The following is a 20265-nucleotide window of genomic DNA, read 5'->3' as shown; positions in this document are numbered from 1 at the left end:
CAAGATTTGTATAGTCACCTGGCAGTGGCATAATCTCTTCCCACAGATTTTTTTAAAACACATTTAATAGCTACTTTATATGCATCTTTTCTATGCTGTTGCCACTTCAGATTCTCTGGAGTTTCAAATTCCTTGTTCAGAATTTAAATTAGATATTAATTCTAATGGTAAGAAGTGTGATCTCCTAAAATGCCATGGAAGAGTATCTATAGAGCTGCATCATAGGAGACACAAAACATAAACATGAATTATTATATCAAAGCAGGTAATTCATCATAAATGTTCTACTGATATGGCATACCTGGACTGTTTCCATGCAAAGTGGCTGGGTCCTGTTTCAAAATTTATATATATATATATATATACACACACACACACACACACAGAGAGAGAGAGATTCAGTTTTCTATTGATTAATGTCAGTCATAACTGGTTCAGATATATAAGTATAATTGATCAAAAACAGATTTTACGATAGACCGATAAACAGGTGCCGCATAAAAATACTTTCAAAGACGCTATAGCAGAATTTATACATTTAAAAAGTGAATCATTGCCTTAAGGGTATTTCCTTTTTATATTTTGACAAGTCTCACCAGTTTTTTGCTTTTGTTCCCCCCACCCCACCCCCAACTTGGCTTAAAACATTCACTGTCTAATTATAAAAAACAGAAAGTTGTATCCTTGAAAAGCCTAAGCTTGCGAAGGAGTTTGGGTTTTTCGCAGGTAATATTATGTCCAGTTTCATCACAGTGGAGATCACCATGAGAAGCATTGTTTTCACTCAAAACAGGTTCAATCACATGACTCGCCACCCTCATGCAGGTGCCCTGGAAGTGCATGGATGACCATAATATGTTGGCCATCATACCCCTAGTTACAGCTGCAGCTTGCAAGCAGTCAGATCCCTGGTCAGCTTGGCTGCTTTACTAGCCATTTGCTCACAAGAAGCACTGCCAGGAAGGATGCTGTGATGGCATCCAATGATGTGCTGAGCCTCAGAATGATGTCCTGAAGTACATCCTTGAGAGGTGTTGTGGACTGGCTCAAAGAGTCAATTCATGGAACCTGTTCAATCCAACAACATGAAGGGTGTTGTCCAAGCTGGTTGTATATCTCTGTTTTCTACACGAATCCCCTTAATGGCATGTTTTCCTTCATGGTTTATAACTCCATGGTTAAAATATTTTTTTTAATCCTTGTAATAATAATTATAATTTATTATTTGTACCCCGCCCATCTGGCTGGGTTTCCCCAGCCACTCTGGGCGGCTTCCACAAGACCAAAAATGCACTAATATGTCATACATTAAAAACTTCCCTGAACAGGGCTGCCTTAAGATGTCTTCTGAATGTCAGGTAGTTGTTTATCTCTTTGACATCTGATGGGAGGGCGTTCCACAGGGAGGGTGCCACTACCAAGAAGGGCCTCTGCCTGGTTCCCTGTAGCCTCACTTCTCGCCGTGAGGAAACCGCCAGAAGGCCCTCAGAGCTGGGCCTCAGTATCCGGGTAGAACGATGGGAGTGGAGACGCTCCTTCAGGTATACTGGGCCAAGGCCGTTTAGGGCTTTAAAGGTCCTTTGTAATGAAAAGCTGTGCACAAACTGCAGTTCTAGATTTATTCTTCACTGTTCTTCCTTTCTGCCAAGGGACCAGGGGTGGTAGACAATTTTAAAATACTAAAACAGGGCACATAAGACAACAGATTTCTCTCAGGCTGAAAGAGGGTCACTTCAGGAGGAGGTGGCTTATGCTCCCTGGCCAGGGCTTCTGATTGTCCCCAAGGAAGGCGATTGCTAAATAACCTCATGGAAGGTGAGGGTTGGCCTAGCCCAACAGTTCTTTCAGGCTTCTGGAGTTTATGACCATGGCTTCACTTATTAAGAGTGACTTGTTTGGTCTGCATATGTTGTCTCTTGTGCCACATTTAGATTGGCAGCTATACAGTTGGACAAATAGAATTGCACACGAAACTGGATCTAAAAGTCTTTGTCAAATAAATACATTCCTCTGCTACCGATAACGCATCAGTGCTGGTGTCAGGCAAGTCTCGCTTTGGGAACACAGTGCCAGGGCTGCGGGAGCATCCAAAAGCCCTTGCGCCACTTTCTCAAAATCAGACAGGCTTCGGAAAGGTGCTCCTAGTCCATGGGCAAAGGTGCTTCCACAGAAGGGGCCCAGAACAAGGCTTGGGTGGCTTAAGGTGGTTCTGGGGATTGTGCAAAAAACACATAAGTATCTCTTTTCTTGGGCATGCTAACACGGAAGAGAGAGAGAGAGAGAGAGAGAGAGAGAGAGTTCATAGCTGTCGACTTTTCCCTTTTCTTGCGAGGAATCCTTTTCGGAATAAGGGAATTTCCCTTAAAAATTCGGGGTGTCCTGGTTTTTACTTTTTGAAATATGGCAAGCCTACCTTACACCAAGTCACAGCATTGTCATGCCTGATTAGTTTTTACTGTATGTCCTCAAACTGAACCCAGAGGAATTCAGAAATCTCATAGGTTGTGAACATAAAATGCACTGAATAATACCAGTCTAGGGAATGGAATGAATATTTCAGAGACTTCTTCATGTTTTGTTTTGTTTTCAATTGTGGCATGATGTTTGGAGGTGGAATACAACATTAAGTAGGTAGATTGCCAGCAAGGGAATTATTTGCATTCACTCTCCATTCTTTTTTCATCATTACTATTTGAAAACTATAGGGTATATCTGGGCACTTCAGACAGAATGAAAAAGCTGAGCAGGCTCATTCCTTTATGTATCTTATACATGCTTATAGTGTTTGGGTGGGGTGGTAAAGAAGAATTATTTACTGAATTTTTCAAAGGGTCCTGTATTTCAGTAGCTACTGTTCTAAAACAATCTGTCATTTTTTAAAATGGAGGCCATCATTGTCTGCCATATCATAAATTAAAAAGACATTTAAAAAAAAAACTGAGGGGAGCACAACTTGGCATAGGTGGGTGAGGTGCACCCATTTCCCCCACCCTGGGTACCCTTGGAAGTGGTCTTTTTAAACATACACCTGAACTTTTTGTGTAGAGGGATTTGTGGAAAATAACTTCTGGGAAGTACTTGATCTCAGATTAACCCACCACAGGAAAGATGCATCCTGGTTGCTAGAGTAAACAGCACTGAAGGGGAAGGGACCCTCCCCTTCAGGGATTTATGTTGCCTGGTATCCAAACAATTCATTGCTATGACTTCACTCATTAGCTAAAAGCACTAAAATGCAGGAGCAGACAGGCAAGTTCATCTCACAGAAATCACTTTGAAGGTTACTTGCACATTTTGCTTCATAACTTTCTAAGTGGGCTAGATATGTGATTTTGTTTTGTTTGTTTTGTTTGTTTTAAAAAGGAAGCTCAAAGTCTATGGCCCCTAATGTCTGTGGGCCCAGTACATCAGTACTCATTGTAGCTGCCTCTCATGGCCCTGAGTTCTGAGTCTACCAGACTGTACCCTTGTCCTTATTCAAGCTGGGTATGCTTCTGCCTGTTTGCAATCGCAATCACAGATGAGAGTCCTTACATGCATAGATTGAGAAGGATAGTCGAATATCCTCCCTTTCCCCTTTGTGAATTTGGATATTGTGGGGTGGTTAAAGAGCCCTAAGAGGTAACTACTCCACATTAAATTATCTCATGTAAATGTCCTGATACAGTAGCCAAAAGGGGAGGAAATGAGGGGTCAACCACCAGCAGCATTGCAAGGTTGAAGGTGAAATGGGGAGCATCTGTCTTCACATTCTGTTTGAGGGTGTTCCCCTCCCTGAAATGGCAATGTGTCTTCAGCATATTGATTCTGTGACCCTCTTTAACTATCTGAACTCTCTATTGGAAAGAACCAAATTTAATCTCAATCTGTTTCTAGGATATGTATTATTTTGTGTTCCCCTGAGAACAGGAAAGACAAACGGTGTGATAATTGCAGATCATGCAGAGGAAGAATCTGCAGAGAAGTAAAAAGAAAAGAAAACGAAAAGGAGTGTTGCACAGTGGTTTGCCTTTCAGGGATACCCGAGGTAATGAATGGCAGAAGAACTCCTCACATGTAATTGAATAACTGCAAAAATAACATTGTAGAATTCATTCCTGCTATTTATTTTTAAAATGCAGCATTTAGACCAGCACAGATCACATCAGACCTATTAGGAAGGAGCAATCTTTTTCTTCTTCTTTTTGGTCCAGAGGTGTGAAATATAACTAATACGAAAGCAGAATTAAGTGGTCGCTCATTTGGAAGGCATAATTTGAATCAGAACTTACTAAGGATCAGGTGCAAAACCTATTTTAACAGAGAACACATGTGAAGCAATTGTAGGGTGTCTGAATTAACAACACAACTGTGTTTTTTCATAGGTGGACACTGTGATTAACATAATTATTTTCATCTAGAATTTTCTGCCTTCCGTTTCCTCATGATCTTACTGTTTACATTTCCCACCATAATATGTTCCTTTAACTCAGGCTAACATACATCTGGTGAACTGCACTTTAGTCCACAAAAGCGTATGTCATAATAAATTTGTCAGTCTTTATGGTGCCAAAAGACACCCAATGTGAAGTGCAGTTAATGCTTCTGAGCATGTCTAAAGTGCAGTTGTCTCACCACTGAGTAATCACTGCCACTCCCAACCATCTGGGATTAGAAAGTACTACTTCTTGGTCCAGATCAGAATCCAGGTTTGAAGATACCCTGGGCAAAATGAGTTCTTATAGGTCCCCTCTTATGTTGATGACCATCCCCTAAGACATGCCTGATAGTGGCATCACTACTCCAAGAGTGACTGGGATATGCCATTTTAATTAACCACGAAACTCTGTAGCACCCAATGTTGTGTCAAACCAAGGCACTGTGGGTAAGGGCATGGTCTGAACATACACAATGCAAACACAAAGTATCATGTGTTTTTTATATTCTGTTGGAAGCTGCCCAGAGTGGCTGGGACAACCGAGTCCGATGGCTGGGGTACAAGTAATAAATTATTACAATTATTATTATAAACATCTTGCTGGAGCTAAGCAGGTTCATGCCTGGATGGCAGACTATGGATGGGGACTCCATGTAAGGTGCTTTGCATTCCATGATGGGGGGGGAGGGGGGAAATCAGAAGAAAGACACATTGAGTTCCTCAGAAAGCGGCTTGGGTATTTAAAATTGGTGGGGTATAAGTATTTAATATAAAATGTTAAGAAGTAATACATAAAAATGGTAGCAAATTAATATGGAGAGTCCAGCTGCCCAATGTGGAGGGCCTAGGAAAGGTGCCAATAGTTGTCTTAAAATGGTGAATGGAAAGAATCATCCATAAAACTTTACTATGTTCTTGTGTTTGCCATGGGTTCCTGCAACCTTAGCAAGACAATGGAGAAGCTCCCTTCAATAATGTCAACATCATGACTCTCAACCACGTCTGTCTTTAGGGAAGGGCGTTAAGAGCGGGTGCTTTGCATGCAGAAGGTCTGAGGTTTAATCCTCGGCATCTACAGGAAGGGCTTGGATAGACCCTTGGAGAATTGCACCAGTCGGTAGACAATACTGAGCTAAAATGGGCAAATGGTGAGTATAAGGCAGCTTCTGATGTCTCTAAAAATAACGAGAATTCACAGGTCCCTTTGTGGCAAAGCACAGATTTTCCACATGTATTTTGGGTACCAAGTCTGCACAGATCCTATGGACAGAACCGTACTGTTGCCCAAAAGGCCAGCAAAAGGATTCCCAAGCCTTTTAGGTTGAAATCCTATGCGTGCTTTCTTAACCGTACACCACACTGAAATTAATGGGATTTGCTATATTAGACTCTAGCCTCTAACATATGCTACTACACCAAATCAGTATTTCTGCGACAGCCTGAGCGTGCTTCTCAAATACTACTGAGAAATAAAAAAAGATTAGCGTAGTAAAACAATTTTCATTCTAATCCAATGTAAATAAAATAATGTTTCTCAAAATGATAGGTCCTCGAGGGACATGATATAAACTGGTAAAGGAAAAATGAGTATTGGTTTAATTGGCTTTTTAATGATCTCCTGTTTCTTCTTTTTGATATCAAAATCCGAATGGAAAGGTTCATCTAACTATACATTTAAGGCTTTTAAAGGCTCCATTACAAGACTTATTATGCTAAAAGAAACATACCTGGCATGCTGCAGGTTTCTAAATGTATCACTGATGCATGTAATGATTCACTTAAACCATCATGGTCAGAATTCTTTTGCATTATTTCCATGTAAATTGGATGCTTTCACAATTACTATAATATGTGTGAAATTCCACTTATTATTTCTTTTAACATGAAACTTTTATCACTTAACTTAAACTCACTGGACAGAATATTTGAACCATTTGCAATCATTAGAGCATTTTTGTTTGGTCAAAACCCTTCTGGGATTATATTTTTGTGGTGGGGGGAGGGGTAGAGATAGGGAGAAGTAGAATGAATTACATTTTATGTAATGGAATGGCAATTTTAAATATATGAAAGGGCATCTGGAGTACTAGTCATTATACACAGATCCCGTGTTATACTTTTTATCTATTGTGGACTTGTTCCATCTTTCTCTCTCTCTCGTCTTCAAGAGCTTTACTTTGAGCATGTAACACAATAAAAAAAGATGAAATTTAGTCAGTAGGTGATCTAGCAGGCTAGGCTCTCATGCTTTCAGTTTCTAGAAGACAATCCAAGCTCTCCCACAAGCCAACCCTATGTTCTGTTGTAAGGACATAGATTCCAAATGTAGAGTCTCAGGGAGCTGGTCCAAATGGACTTCTCACCTTGTCACCTCATTACCGGGAGACAACAGTGGTGATTTCCCCATGCTTTGGCACAAGGTCCCAGGCCAGGTCACAGCAATTTAAAATACAACATGAAAGACCGTTTTAAACAAATTACACAGCTTAGTCTTGTGCCCCGGGCTGACATAGTAGCAACCTCTGGTATCCCTTCCCTGGTACTCTAGGGTAAAAGGTAAAGGGACCCCTGACCCTTAGGTCCAGTTGTGGCCGACTCTGGGGTTGCGGCGCTCATCTCGCTTTATTGGCCGAGGGAGCCGGCGTACAGCTTCCGGGTCATGTGGCCAGCATGACTAAGCCGCTTCTGGTGAACCAGAGCAGCGCACAGAAATCGTGTTTACCTTCCCGCCGGAGCAGCACCTATTTATCTACTTGCACTTTGACGTGCTTCCGAACTTCTAGGTTGGCAGGCGCAGGGACTGAGCAACAGGAACTCACCGCGTTGTGGGGATTTGAACTGCCGACCTTCTGATCGGCAAGCCCTAGGCTCTGTGGTTTAACCCATAGCGCCACCCGCATCCCCTACTCTAGGGTAGTGGTTATCAAACTTTCTACCCTTTGAAGGCTACAGGGAACTCAGTTCATATGGACCTTACAAGCTGAGAAATCCCACCATTTATTCCACAGAAATTCTAAATGTTGACATAGATACTTGGGCATCTTTCATATTGGTTCCCATGCATACTGACTGGGCATGACAGAAAGGTGCCCTCAGCCACCCCCAACCTACCTGTCTTCTATCCAATCCAGGGGGTGGCACTGGTTGTTAGCTTGTCCTCCTTGCTCTCAATGTTGCATTTGTTGACCTTAGCAGGGAGGAAAATGGGGACAAAAGTAGAATTAGTTGGCTCCGCCTGCCATTGGCTCTGGCTCCACCTACTCTTTGGGCTCCCTGCCTTCCACCTTACCAGCCTCAACGAGTGATGCACATCAGCACGAATCAGCATTTTACAGCAACAGAATCGCAAGGGAGGGGCTTTATCAGGTAATCTCATGCAGAGCAGGTACAGGGGATAGTAATTGGCAGTGAGCAATGAATTTGACTTATGCTTATATGATGCAGCTTAAAATGTGATGCATTGGCCGTCTCCTGAAGTGTCTTAACATAAGCAGCCTGCTTGCCTGTCTATCTATGATCAAGAATATAATAGCACTTATTAAGATTAAATTTAAGATAATGAGAGTTCCTAATTACTTACATTTTTTATGGTTGATATTTTCCCTCAACAAATACTACCGGTAATGAATGGCATCAATTAATTATCTAATGTTAGTATAAAATATCGTAGGAGCTTAATTCTGATCTCGTTCCAAGTGAAACTTCCAGATATTTAAAAACCTTGAGAGGTAGTCCTGAGAAACGCTACATGCCACTACTTGCAGAGGGTTCTATACAACAGGAATTTTCAGGACTGATAGTTGTTCATATAGCAGTATGGGCACATTTACATTTATTTAGAATTTGAATATCATGAACCAAAATTTTTGAAAGTGCAGTACCTGTCCCTGCATTTCTTTGCTACTGATTCTAATGAGCATAACTTTTGGAATTCAAGCTATCTGTCACAGCATGGCCAGTGCACAGAAAGGATGAAGACAAATGTAACAAGTATTAGAGCAGTGTGACCATCCTGAAAAAAATATTCTGTTCAGACATACATTTTCTCTTAAGAAATGAACTTGCGGGTGGTGAGCAGTTCTGCAAATTTGCAGTAAAAGCCAGTTGTGCAAGAGAATGATTAGCACTAGTCTCATGATGACATCTCCATCTCTGTGACAATTTTGCACTTTGGGTTTTTTTTTTTAAATCAGCAAGGTGATGTAAATGGATGCATATGTATAAACATTCATGTACTTTTTCTAAAACAACAGAAAAGGATACACCATCCACTTGAAGCATGGCGGGGAGTGGGGGGGGGAGACAAACAACAATGGCTGTGCCAGTTTTTGATAGGATGATCATTTCATTATCTATGCCAGGAGAAAACTGAGCTCACCTCACAGCAGACATTATCTGAGCTCTGTTACACATGTCTTCACCCTAAAATTACACAACCTCCTCATATCAGCTGTTTCACCATCAGAGGACTTCTGGTGCCCAGCAAACCAAAAGCAGACATTTCACTCAGACTTATGATAGTTCAGTTTAGCCCGTGACAAGTCCTGGCATTATAGAGGTTGGGTGGCCATCTGCCATGGATGCTTTAGCTGAGATTTCTGCATCGTCTCAAGTAGCACACTAGTAGAGAGCATGATGCGACTGTTCACCTGACTTCCACTTGGTTGCATTGCTTCTGCTGCTTACCGGGAGGTAGAGGAGGTATTGGAAGATGGCAGGGAGATTCATGTGCTACAAAAATACCAGCAGAGTGCCAGATTGGCTCAGCTGGCACATTTGCATACATACAGAGCCATCTCACTGCACCCCTCTGTCTATCAGTATGCGGCAGCAATGTGAGCAACAGGAGGTCAGGTGGCCAGTACGGTTCCGAGCACAATTTGAAGTGTTGGTGCTGACCTTTAAAGCCCTAAACAGCCTCAGCCCAGTATACTTGAAGGAGCATCTCCACCCCCCATTGTTCAACCCAGACACTGAGGTCCACCTCCAAGGGCCTTGTGGCAGTTCCCTCACTGTGAGAAGTGAGGTTACAGGGAACCAGGCAGAGGGCCTTCTCGGTAGTGGCACCCACCCTGTGGAATGCGCTCCCATCAGATGTCAAGGAAATAAACAACTACAGTCATAAGGTAAAGGTAAAGGGACCCCTGACCATTAGGTCCAGTCGTGGCCGACTCTGGGGTTGCGGCACTCATCTCGCTTTATTGGCCAAGGGAACCGGCGTACAGCTTCCGGGTCATGTGGTCAGCTCTGGCAAACCAAAGCAGCGCAGGGAAACGCCGTTTACCTTCCCACTGGAGCGGTACCTATTTATCTACTTGCACTTTGACGTGCTTTTGAACTGCTAGGTTGGCAGGAGCAGGGACCGAGCAATGGGAGCTCACCCCGTCGCGGGGATTTGAACCGTCAACCTTCTGATCGGCAAGCCCTAGGCTCTGTGGTTTAACCCACAGCGCCACCCGCGTCCCTAACTACAGTCATACCTCAGGATAAATACACTTCAGGATAAGTATTTTCAGGTTGTGCTCCGCGGCGACCGGGAAGTAACAGGGCACGTTACTTCCGGATTTCGCTGCTCGCGCATGTGCAGATGGTCAAAATGACATCACGTGCATGCGCAGAAGCGGCGAAAACGACCCGCACATGCACAGACACGCAGTCACGTCTTACGTTCTGTTCAGGATGTGAATGGGGCTCCGGAACGGATCCCGTTCGCATCCCGAGGTACCACTGTATCTGACTTTTAGAAGACATCTGAAGGCAGCTCTGTATTGGGAAGTTTTTAATGTTTGATGTTTTATTGTGTTTTTAATATTCTGTTAGGAGCCGCCCAGAGTAGCTGGGGAAACCCAGCCAGATGCATGGGGTACAAACAAACAAACAAACAAACAAACAAACAAACAGTAGTTGTTGTTTTCCCACCATGCCATTCACCACTGAAGCATCACATTTGTGATTGAAGTGGAACAAGCTATAAATTATTTAGTGGGACCCTGCAACCACTATAGAATGCCTTTTTTCATTCATCACCATGTCTTGGGTTGTCACCATCTTTTATACATGAAGAACTGCCTTGGAAGTTTTTAAAGGTTTCAGCTGACCTACAGGAAGCAAAAATATGTTGTGCATTCTATGGCCTGATACAAACTGGGAATTGTAAGGTTGCCACAATACAGTGGTGCCCCGCAAGACGAATGCCTCGGAAGACGAAAAACTCGCAAGACGAAAGAGTTTTCCGTTTTCTGAGTTGCTTCGCAAGACGGATTTCCCTATGGGCTTGCTTCGCAAGACGAAACGTCTTGCGCCTTTTTTTAAAAAACCGCCAATGCATTCCTATGGGAAACCGTCAATACACATTGGTGCTTCGCAAGACGAAAAAACTCGTAGAACGAAAAAAACTCGCAGAACGAATTAATTTCGTCTTGTGGGGCACCACTGTATATTACTGTACTGTACAGTGTGCAACCTCGTTGGGGTTGCCATAATGTAGGAATTGCATGGTTGCTCCATGAGACAGCACTCTCTCCACAAACAAATTTTAATAGTTATGTGCTGTAGATTTAAAGTTTAGAATGCTGAAATAAAACTTAGGCTCATACCTGATGGATGGAAGCTCATAACTAAAGATGGCTGGGTGTTGTCTTTCTGCGTGAGAGGTCCACTTTGGGCGAGAAGAAAGGGGGAACACAAGGAGACTTGGTTTATTTATTTTTAAATGCTCTGTGCAGCCACGTCTAATCTTGCCCCTTTCTAAAATTTAATTATTGGTATGTGGTGTTCTTTCTTTAATCTACCAAAAAATAAAATAAAATCATGATTAAGGGGTTATCTCAGGGAGGAGGAGGACATGTATGCTGTGTCCCATTGGTGTAGTGCTGGTGGCACTTGCCCTACATCTGATAGGAAATGCTTGGGGGGGGGCATGCACAAAAGGATGGTTTGAGGAGGCTCAGTTTGTCCCTATTTTCATCTGAAGCATGTTGGATAATGGACCCTTGACGGATCCATTATCCCCCATTAACTTGCATATGGGGGGAAATGGCTGGTGTGGGAAGTAGCCCACTCTCACCCTGAACCCTTGGGGTAACAGAATTAACTTACATGGGGGAAAGGAAAGCAATGGTTGGTGGGGGGGGGATCTCACCCATCCCCAGCAAGGACTCTTTTACTTCCACCAGCACAAAAGGGGCACCAGCCACCAGTCAGCTTAGGGATGGAGACACCCTATGGGAAAGTTGGGATTGTAATCTAAGAACCACTAGCCTTCCCTTCTGATGTTGGTGTCATTGTTCCCATGCTGTTCTCCTCTGCTTATACTATTCCCATGGCTTCTTCTTTCTTATGTTATTAGAGTGATATGAGATGGATCCACAAGAGAGCAGCAACCACATCACTACTGCTGCACAAGAATCCTGCCACAGTCTCTCTCGGTTGAACGTGAGCTGGCTGTGTGCGGTAGATTTAAGCCTGAGAAGGCAGAAAGAAAACTGGGGAAAGTGTTGAGTAATGCTGCGCAGGATAAACTTCAGGCAAGTTCAACACTTTAATAAGAACTGAATGAGGAGCCCTTGCAAAGGAGCACTTGCAATGCGCGCCGGTAATTTAAATGAGAGCGTTGCAGGGTTTATATAAGCAATGCTTATATGTAAAAATAATCGTAAAAAGTGCATTGTGTAAAATCTAGCACAAAACTATGGGAAGAATAATCATTTGAGTAGTGTAGGTAACATAAACTATTGTTAATGTACAGTAGCTGAAAAAGCATAGAGAATGCCACGTACTGTATAGTGGTCCTCAGTGGTGTAAGGTATTCTCACAATAAATTGTTCAATAGAAGTGAGTGTATGCAAATTTTACAGACTGTATAGGACTCACAATAGAGTGAGAATTTTTCTGCACAAAATATAAGAACAAAACCAGGAAGGTGACCTCACTCAATTGGAATAGTAGAATGAATTACATTATGATTTTAAAACTGATAATAGACTCCTAGCTAAACTGGTAAAAAATTTCCTTGCATGTATTTATTTCTAACCGCCCCCCCCTCCACACCGCCCAAGTGTAATTTCAAAGCCCTCCTATAGTTAACATTATAATATAGTTAGTTGCTACAAATAATCTGCAGTGATTATAGGAAAACTGTCAGTGTCTGTTCAAGGTCTGAAAAGGCTGCAGCAAATCGCTTTTCTCTTTGCCATGGAGACTGGGGTCTGTTTTTACGGTTACTCTGGTAACGAAAGCCTTTCTGGTGTTAGGCCTTTTCAGTTACTTCAGCTATTAAACCCTCCGGTTGAGACAAAAGCAAGGCGGTGTACAGACACTCCCTTCTAAAGCAAATCTCAGGGCTGAGGAAAAACTTGCAATGAAATGCAATGCGGCTTCTAATCAGATTGTTGTGTTTCATTTGAGGACTATTTGTGACTATGCCTGTTTAGGGAAGCTATTGCCCGTTGGGTAGTTAATAACGTTGCAAAGGGACATGGCCTCTCTCCTGAGGGGAATTCTTCAGTGATAAGGAAGCCAGTTTTTAATTTTTTGTTACTGAACTCACAAGCAAACCTGAGTTGATGCAGAGTGACCTTATTTCCTTCCTCCCAGCCCCCTCCCTGCCTATCACAATACATTTGCTTTGTGTTGTGGTCAGTGCTTTTTTCTAAAAAAAATATGTTTAGGGGTTCTCTCCTTTTCCTACTCATATTGAAATAACGCCCCTCAACGAGGCCAAACTTAGATTTACAAAATGTTTAGGGGTATGTGTGCCCCTTCGTCACCACAGAAAGAAAGCACTGGTTGTGGTACCAGCCATCCTACATCCAGAATGCAGAATTTTCAAAATTCAGCAGAAAAGATGGAGCACACTTAATGATTAAGCCTTCAAGTGATTGCCATTGCACTACTGGTGAAAACTTATGTGACCCAATTTGGTACAGATGATTCTAACAGCTAGGGGGAAAGGTAACGTGAAAACAGGAAGCACAGAGTCATAAAACGTTTCATGCAGCTAAGATGCTAGTGGATGTGACTCTCGTTTGGAATCAGTAGGTGTAGGCAGACTCCTGAATTATCTTGTTCTTCAAAATAGTAATGCTTTTCACCTTAGGTAGAGGTTTGTTGTTGCCAGCTCTTACTTTCCTTACATTATTTTTCTTCTTCTGTTGGTGTGTACTATTCTAAGAAAGTGGAGGGTGGAGGGAGAGAACGGAATTTTTTCTCAGGAAGAAACAGAAGACTAAATAGACCGCAAATAATATGCTTCACAACCGAACAATCCATTCTCACTTTAACATGGTCAAACTAAGTAACACTAAACACTGTAATACCCATGGTGATAAACCACTTTGAGCTGCAAAGTATTCAATTATTTTTCATTTGAACTATTAAATGTGTCACACAGAAATTCCCCAATGCTGTTTTCACCTACATATATTACCATATTTGGGGGGGGGTGGAGGAGGGGGGAACACCACACACACCTTTGTCCTATCAGAAGGCAATTCATAGAAAGAAACACTCAGGTCGGAATATAGCAACTAAATTAATACCAGGTGACATTTGTTAACAGTGAGGAAAAACACTGGCACAGCATTTACAAATCTAAAGCATCTTTCCCCCCCCCTCCTGCATATTGGAGAGAGTAATATATTCTTAGATGACCTCATTTCAATCATATGTTGCACATAGCCATATAAGATGCTTATTTATACATAGCAAAGCAGCAAAAAATGTTTGTTTGTTTTTTTGGGTTTCCCAATGGTGCTTGTTTCTAAGAACGCCCGCTGCCTCCTGAACGATTTTGGGATTTTTAGAGATTAAAATGTGTGCTTTAAGTTTAAATGCCAGCAAGAACCCAAATAACTAAATAGTAAGTGTGGTGCGAGGCCTGAGATGCAAGGAGGGCCTCCCCACCCCCTTCAACCCATGTTTGTATGGTACACAAGTTGTCCCGAATCAGTTGCTTGGTGAATATTGTGAGATGCAGCTCTGGCCAGCTGTGGGCTGGTTCTTTTGAAAGGCATCTGAACAGCTGACTGTGTTCCAGACAGTGAGGAATGAACTCTAAGGTGGCCAGCAACTAAGGCTGCAATCTTATGCCTGTGGGTTAAACCACAGAGCCTAGGACTTGCTGATCAGAAGGTCGGTGGTTCGAATCCCCGCAATGGAGTGAGCTCTCATTGCTCAGTCCCTGCTCCTGCCAACCTAGCAGTTCGAAAGCACGTCAAAGTGCAAGTAGATAAATAGGTACCGCTCTGGCAGGAAGGTAAACGGCGTTTCCGTGCGCTGCTCTGGTTCGCCAGAAGCGGCTTAGTCATGCTGGCCACCTGACCTGGAAGCTGTACGCCGGCTCCTTCGGCCAATAAAGTGAGTTGAGCGCCACAACCCCAGAGTCGGTCACGACTGGACCTAATGGTCAGGGGTCCTTTTACCTTTACCGTCCGCTGAACACAGTGTGGTCTCCTTCTGAGCAGCAATGAATAGGATTGTGCTGTAAGAGAGAAAAATAGGTTTTAGTGAGGTCTAGTTTTCTCAAGGACTTTATCTAGCCTTATATGAACATGTGTTCCAGACTTTGATCCCACTGAATCACTGACTTGCTCTGTGGACCTATTTTGTTTCCCAACAGTTCCTGGATACATGAACCTAAGGAAATTGTATGTTGGGGGGAACATGCATAGATGGCAACGTTTACTACCCACAGTCTAGCTTTACATGAAACTTCACTAATGGTGGGCTGTGTTATCTCTCAAGGAGAAATCACACCCACAAAGAAGCAGACTGGGAGAATGAGCAAGGCGTGGTCACAGCATCCCAGCACTGGCAATACTCAGCTGTTGTGTTTCGGTGCATTACACTCTTATATAGATAAAAGAAAAAGTGTACATTAAAAAAATATAGCTGCCAATTTAAATAAGTGCCAGAAGCAAGGCTAGAACGCTGAATCACTGCAGCTCTCTCTGTATTTCAGTATATTAATCTACAGTGCCTTTGTAGTGTTTGCACTTAAGTTTTCCTTAGTTCCTGTGCTGCACCCTTCAACATTCACCTGGAGAAGAATGCCTCTCTTTCATTCCTGGTGAGGGCTGCTATAGAAGAAGAAGAAGAGTTTGGATTTGATATCCCACTTTATCACTACCCAAAGGAGTCTCAAAGTGGCTAACATTCTCCTTTCCCTTCCTCCCCCACAACAAACACTCTGTGAGGTGAGTGGGGCTGAGAGACTTCAGAGAAGTGTGACTGGCCCAAGGTCACCCAGCAGCTGCATGTGGAGGACTGGAGACGCGAACCCAGTTCACCAGATTATGAATCTACCACTCTTAACCACTACACCACACTTGCTCTCTATATTTTGGAGAACTGGAATTCAGCTTGTTTGGAGGGTCCTCTTCCCTTGGAGTCTCCTCAACAGCTGCCTGGAGATTCTGATCTGGAGATTCTGGCATTGGGAAACCATGCCTCCCGCAGGTCCCTCCCAGGACCAACAAAACTGTAATAGCTCTTGCCCAGTCACAAATATCCCCCTCTTCAACAAGGTGCTTGAGATGGTGGTGGTCATTCAATTACAGGCATGCTTGGAGAAAATGAAATATTTCAGCCCATTTCAATCTGGTTTCACCACTGAAATAGCCTTGGCTGTCTTAATGGAAGTTCTGTACTGGGATATAGACAGGATGAACGCATCCCTGTTAGTTCTGCTTGATCTCTCTGTGACTATTGATTCCATCAATCATGGCGTTGTCCTGGACCAACGCTGCAGATTGGGAGTCGGAAATAGTGTATTTTTGTAGTGGTGGTTTCAGCGAGTAGCTCTGGGGATGCTTGTTTGGCCTCATGACAGTGCTATTGTTGCATGAAGTTATGAGAACTGTGGCTCACCAGAAGGCTTTCTCCACAAGAGCACGCAAGCTATGGAGCATTCCCTCCATGAACTTTTACTGACACCAATCTGGGTTATTTTTCAGTTCCAGCTGAAGATTCTTCTCTTCTGTCAAGCTTTCTGAGTTTGCCATTAATATGCCTAAGAGATACTTGTTTGTGCTCCGACTTATAGGCTATTGTGACTGATATATTTAATAGGAGGAGGATCATTTTATTTTTAAAAAAGTTTTCCATTTTGCTTTCATTGTACACTGTGTTTTTAATTGTTTTGACCCACCCTAGTATCACATGCAGGATATAAATTTAATCAATTAATTAATAGTTTAAAATAATCTAAAATTAATAGTGGGGGGACAGAAAACGAGACATGAGATGACAATGGGAAAACGTGGATCAAGGGTCAAAAGTTTAAGGCTTTCACAGAAGGATCAGAAGGAAAAAGAAGAGGTGGTACCAAATACTCTGCTCACTTCATCTTTATATAACTCCTGCAAATGGGCTCCTGCAAATATAATGTGGAAATATTTATCTAAGAGATCAAATGTACGTATGGTTTGACAGTGGTGAGCCATTTAATTAAACAAACTCTTAGAGGCAAGTATTCATGCTAAGCTGTAGATACACTATCACTTATTAATGCTACCGTTCCTTAAGTTAGTCAAACATGTGTGCGCTAATGTGTTACATGGAAGTTGCCAGTCTGGTAGACAAGAGGGAGCGATGTCTAAAGTTTTGTCTTGCGTGCAGTAAAAAAAGAAAAACAAGTGTTTTAGGGGTTTTGGTGTTGTTGTTTTTTGCAAACTATGGATATAAGTTCACATGTACCCATAGCTTCTCAAACATTTCATCACAAAGGATATTCAGATTCTTGTGGGGCATTTTCACTGCTTGTGTGATACATACAAGCACCAGCTGCCAGCTTGGCTGTGTCTGCTGAACTGTCAGATGATTTTGGTCTTATTTAGGCACCGTGACCAGCTTTAGGGTGGGGGGGGGGGCGTGTCTACAAATACAGTCAGCAGGCTGCCAGCAGTGACTATAAATGCTTTCTGACAAACTGATTGCCTGCTCTGGATGACCAGTGGTGTAGTGGTACATCTTGAAGTACAACTTGAAAGCCTCACTGTAACCTCATTCACTTGTCAGAGCAAGGAAAACCTGTCATTTACCTTGGCAGTCCGGCAAATGACTACATCACTCATTGGGGGGCAGGGGGTCCTCACCACTGTAATCCCTTGGGCTCCCTTTCCACTGCTTAGTGCAGGCATCCCCAGACTTGACCCTCAAGATGTTTTGGGACTACAGTTCCCATCATCCCTGACCACTGGTCCTGTTAGCTAGGGATGATGGGAGTTGTAGTCCCAAAACATCTGGAGAGTCGAGTTTGGGGATGCCTGGCTTAGTGTGACCTGAGAGTTCTAATTGCCCATCCTCTTAGTGCAGATTCTTACCACTGTTTCAGTTATGTATTTATTTTGCATGGATGGTGTTATGTCTGATATCCAGTGCAGGTTCAGGGGTGTTTTTGTATAGTGACAGTGTTGTTGTTGTTTCTGCTGCCCCCCCTACATACAATGGATAAGGATGGGGAAGAAATTAGTGGGTTTTTTCTATTTTAATGAGCAATTATCTAATTTGTGAACCATATGCGAACCAAACAATTTTTTTTTAGGCAATTTAGCCAACCAATGTGTACAAGAATCTATACAGGACATTAGGGTGAAGGGCAGTTAATAAGCGCATTGGTGATGATGGTGATTATGATGATGATACAGGAAAGTGTGCATAAAAATGCATATATTAGTGAAAATAACAGAGACTAATGTATTGTATTAAGGGGAAATGGTTGCGAAAATGTGTGCATTACTCAAAACGGCTTACATAAATGTGTTTATTACAAGAAATTCGTATTCAAATGCTGGCGAATCTTCATGAGGATTTTTGAAAGAAAAAAATTGCAAATCGCTGCAGAAATCTAAAGAAGGTGATAAACCCGGAAAAGCCGGAATTGACACGATTCCGAATAGTCAAAACGATTTGAGCAAATCAGTTTCACTTTGGCTAAACGCTATCATTATGAATCACTTTCATTTTCCTCTTATTTTTTTTATGCCAAGAGAATGTTACACACATCAGATTTCAGAAGCAGAAGGTTTTCCGCTCCCCAGTATCTAGTCAACCTTGCTGCATATACAGGGTTAAATTAAATTATCGAGACCCTGAAATTCTTCTTGTAAATGTGATTCACACTCTTCACTAATATTTAACTGGAATCCTCTCCAGTGCAGCTTGTTTAGAACCTCTTGTTCTCAATGTTTACAGAAGACCAGGACCAACTTCTAGCAGCGTTCATGTTTTTGAAAGATAGCATCATGCATTCTTCAGGTTTCCTTTATGCTTATCATTTTTATAAGCCAATTCTAACTATATTCCTGGAAGTGGATCCCACTGGTATCAGTGGGTCATTTGTCCAAGTAAATTTTCTTGGGGTGTAGACACAGTCTAATTCTGCTCACATTTACTCAGAAGTAAGTTTTTAAAAAGTAGTAGTAACTTTCAGGGGACTTCTAAGTATGAGCCACCTCCATGTGAGCTGCTGCAAGAAGGAAGATTACCAAGGTTCTAAGTTTTGCCAAAAAGTTGAGATTACGCTCCATATATAATAACACCATCTACATATTTCTTGGTAGCCCTATTCTCACTTCCTCTGCACCAACAAGGGTAACCAGTTTTCCAGATGTTGTACTACAGTTCCCATCATTCATGACCGTTGGCTTTTACAGGTTGGGGCTGATGGGAGTTGTAGTCCAAAAACATATGGAGGGCACCACATTGGCTCTCTTTGCTGCTAGTTAACATGACCCACTCTCTACCACCAGCCTTACTTTTTGTCACTGTCATAGCCTGCCTTCTCCCATTCATCTTTGGTTTTCTAGGCTTCTGAGATTTTACTACAGGTCCAAAGACAGTCCCACAAAATAACACAGATCTATCTTGCCTTTGCTCAGAACATTTATCCACAAACTCACCTCTTAAGCACGATCTCCCTTTATCTTTTGTTGCAACTAGCTGAACGGCTAGGATAAATCCTACTCGGAGAACATTTCTTTCTAGGGACCATTGATTGATCGGATAAGAGGAATTAGCTGATTACTAAATGTTAACTGAATAGTAAAAAAAACATACTGTATGAAATAATGTGTGCCTATTCAGAAAAAATATGCCTGGTCTGTGGAGATGTTTACTTATTGTGTTTTAAACACTGTTCACTATATTTTCTTGTATTTATAAATTCTGCAAATGATATCCTAAAATATACAGGCGTGAATGGAAAGCAACAGACCCACTGGATTAATCTGTATATTTTAATGCACAGGGCATTTTATGCCAAACAGACAATAAACACAGGATGTTATTTTTCTTTCTCTGAATTCCTTTATTTGAATACAGCAGCATCTGTAACAACAGTGTGTTTGTATTATATCAAGTCTTACTGTATGTTTATTAATATGTCTTGAGCTATAGAAAACAGAAGAGACTTTCCCCTCTTCACACTGAAAACATTGTATTTGTTATTAATATCAAGTTATATATGCTATCATTTTTTAGAGAGGAAATGCAGATGTCATTTTAGACTATAAATAATTTGGATTAACTGGGTGGAATTGGTTTGCTTTGTTTTTCGGATTCATAACACGAAATTATTGAGGAAGGCTAGGAAAGGAAGTGGAAAAGTAGAATATAGCCTTAACAGTGTGTTACTTGCACTTTACGCCTTAGGCCCTTTATGCAAAATTTCATGAAGTAAATTCATTGTCATCGTCCCATCCATTAACATGCATTCTTCCTTTATTTTGTTGCTGTATCTTTCCTTGAAAAGTTCCTGAAAATATAGGGCAGCTGAACTGCGGCACAAACTTCTACCAGTTTGTCACGCCTTTCACCAAGGAATCTTGGGAACTGCAGCTTAGTGAGAA

General features: G+C 42.1%; 1 long non-coding RNA gene across 2 annotated transcripts in view; it reads right to left on the bottom strand.

Moving 5' to 3' along the window:
• Positions 1-4087: 4087 nt before the first annotated feature.
• Positions 4088-20265, bottom strand: part of LOC310676347 — a 331795-nt gene continuing 315617 nt past the window's right edge. For both annotated transcript variants that reach the window (XR_014510475.1, XR_014510476.1), the window contains exons 6-8: positions 14839-14897; positions 11014-11075; positions 4088-7604 (exon numbers count right to left, since the gene is read on the bottom strand). This is a non-coding gene — a long non-coding RNA (uncharacterized lncRNA). The remainder of the gene's footprint in view (positions 7605-11013; positions 11076-14838; positions 14898-20265) is intronic.

Source organism: Podarcis tiliguerta, assembly GCF_965153285.1.
Source record: "Podarcis tiliguerta genome assembly, chromosome: 4".
NCBI lineage: Eukaryota > Metazoa > Chordata > Lepidosauria > Squamata > Lacertidae > Podarcis > Podarcis tiliguerta.
The sequence above is the reverse complement of the archived record's forward strand: the minus strand, read 5'-3'. Positions and strand labels throughout refer to the sequence as shown.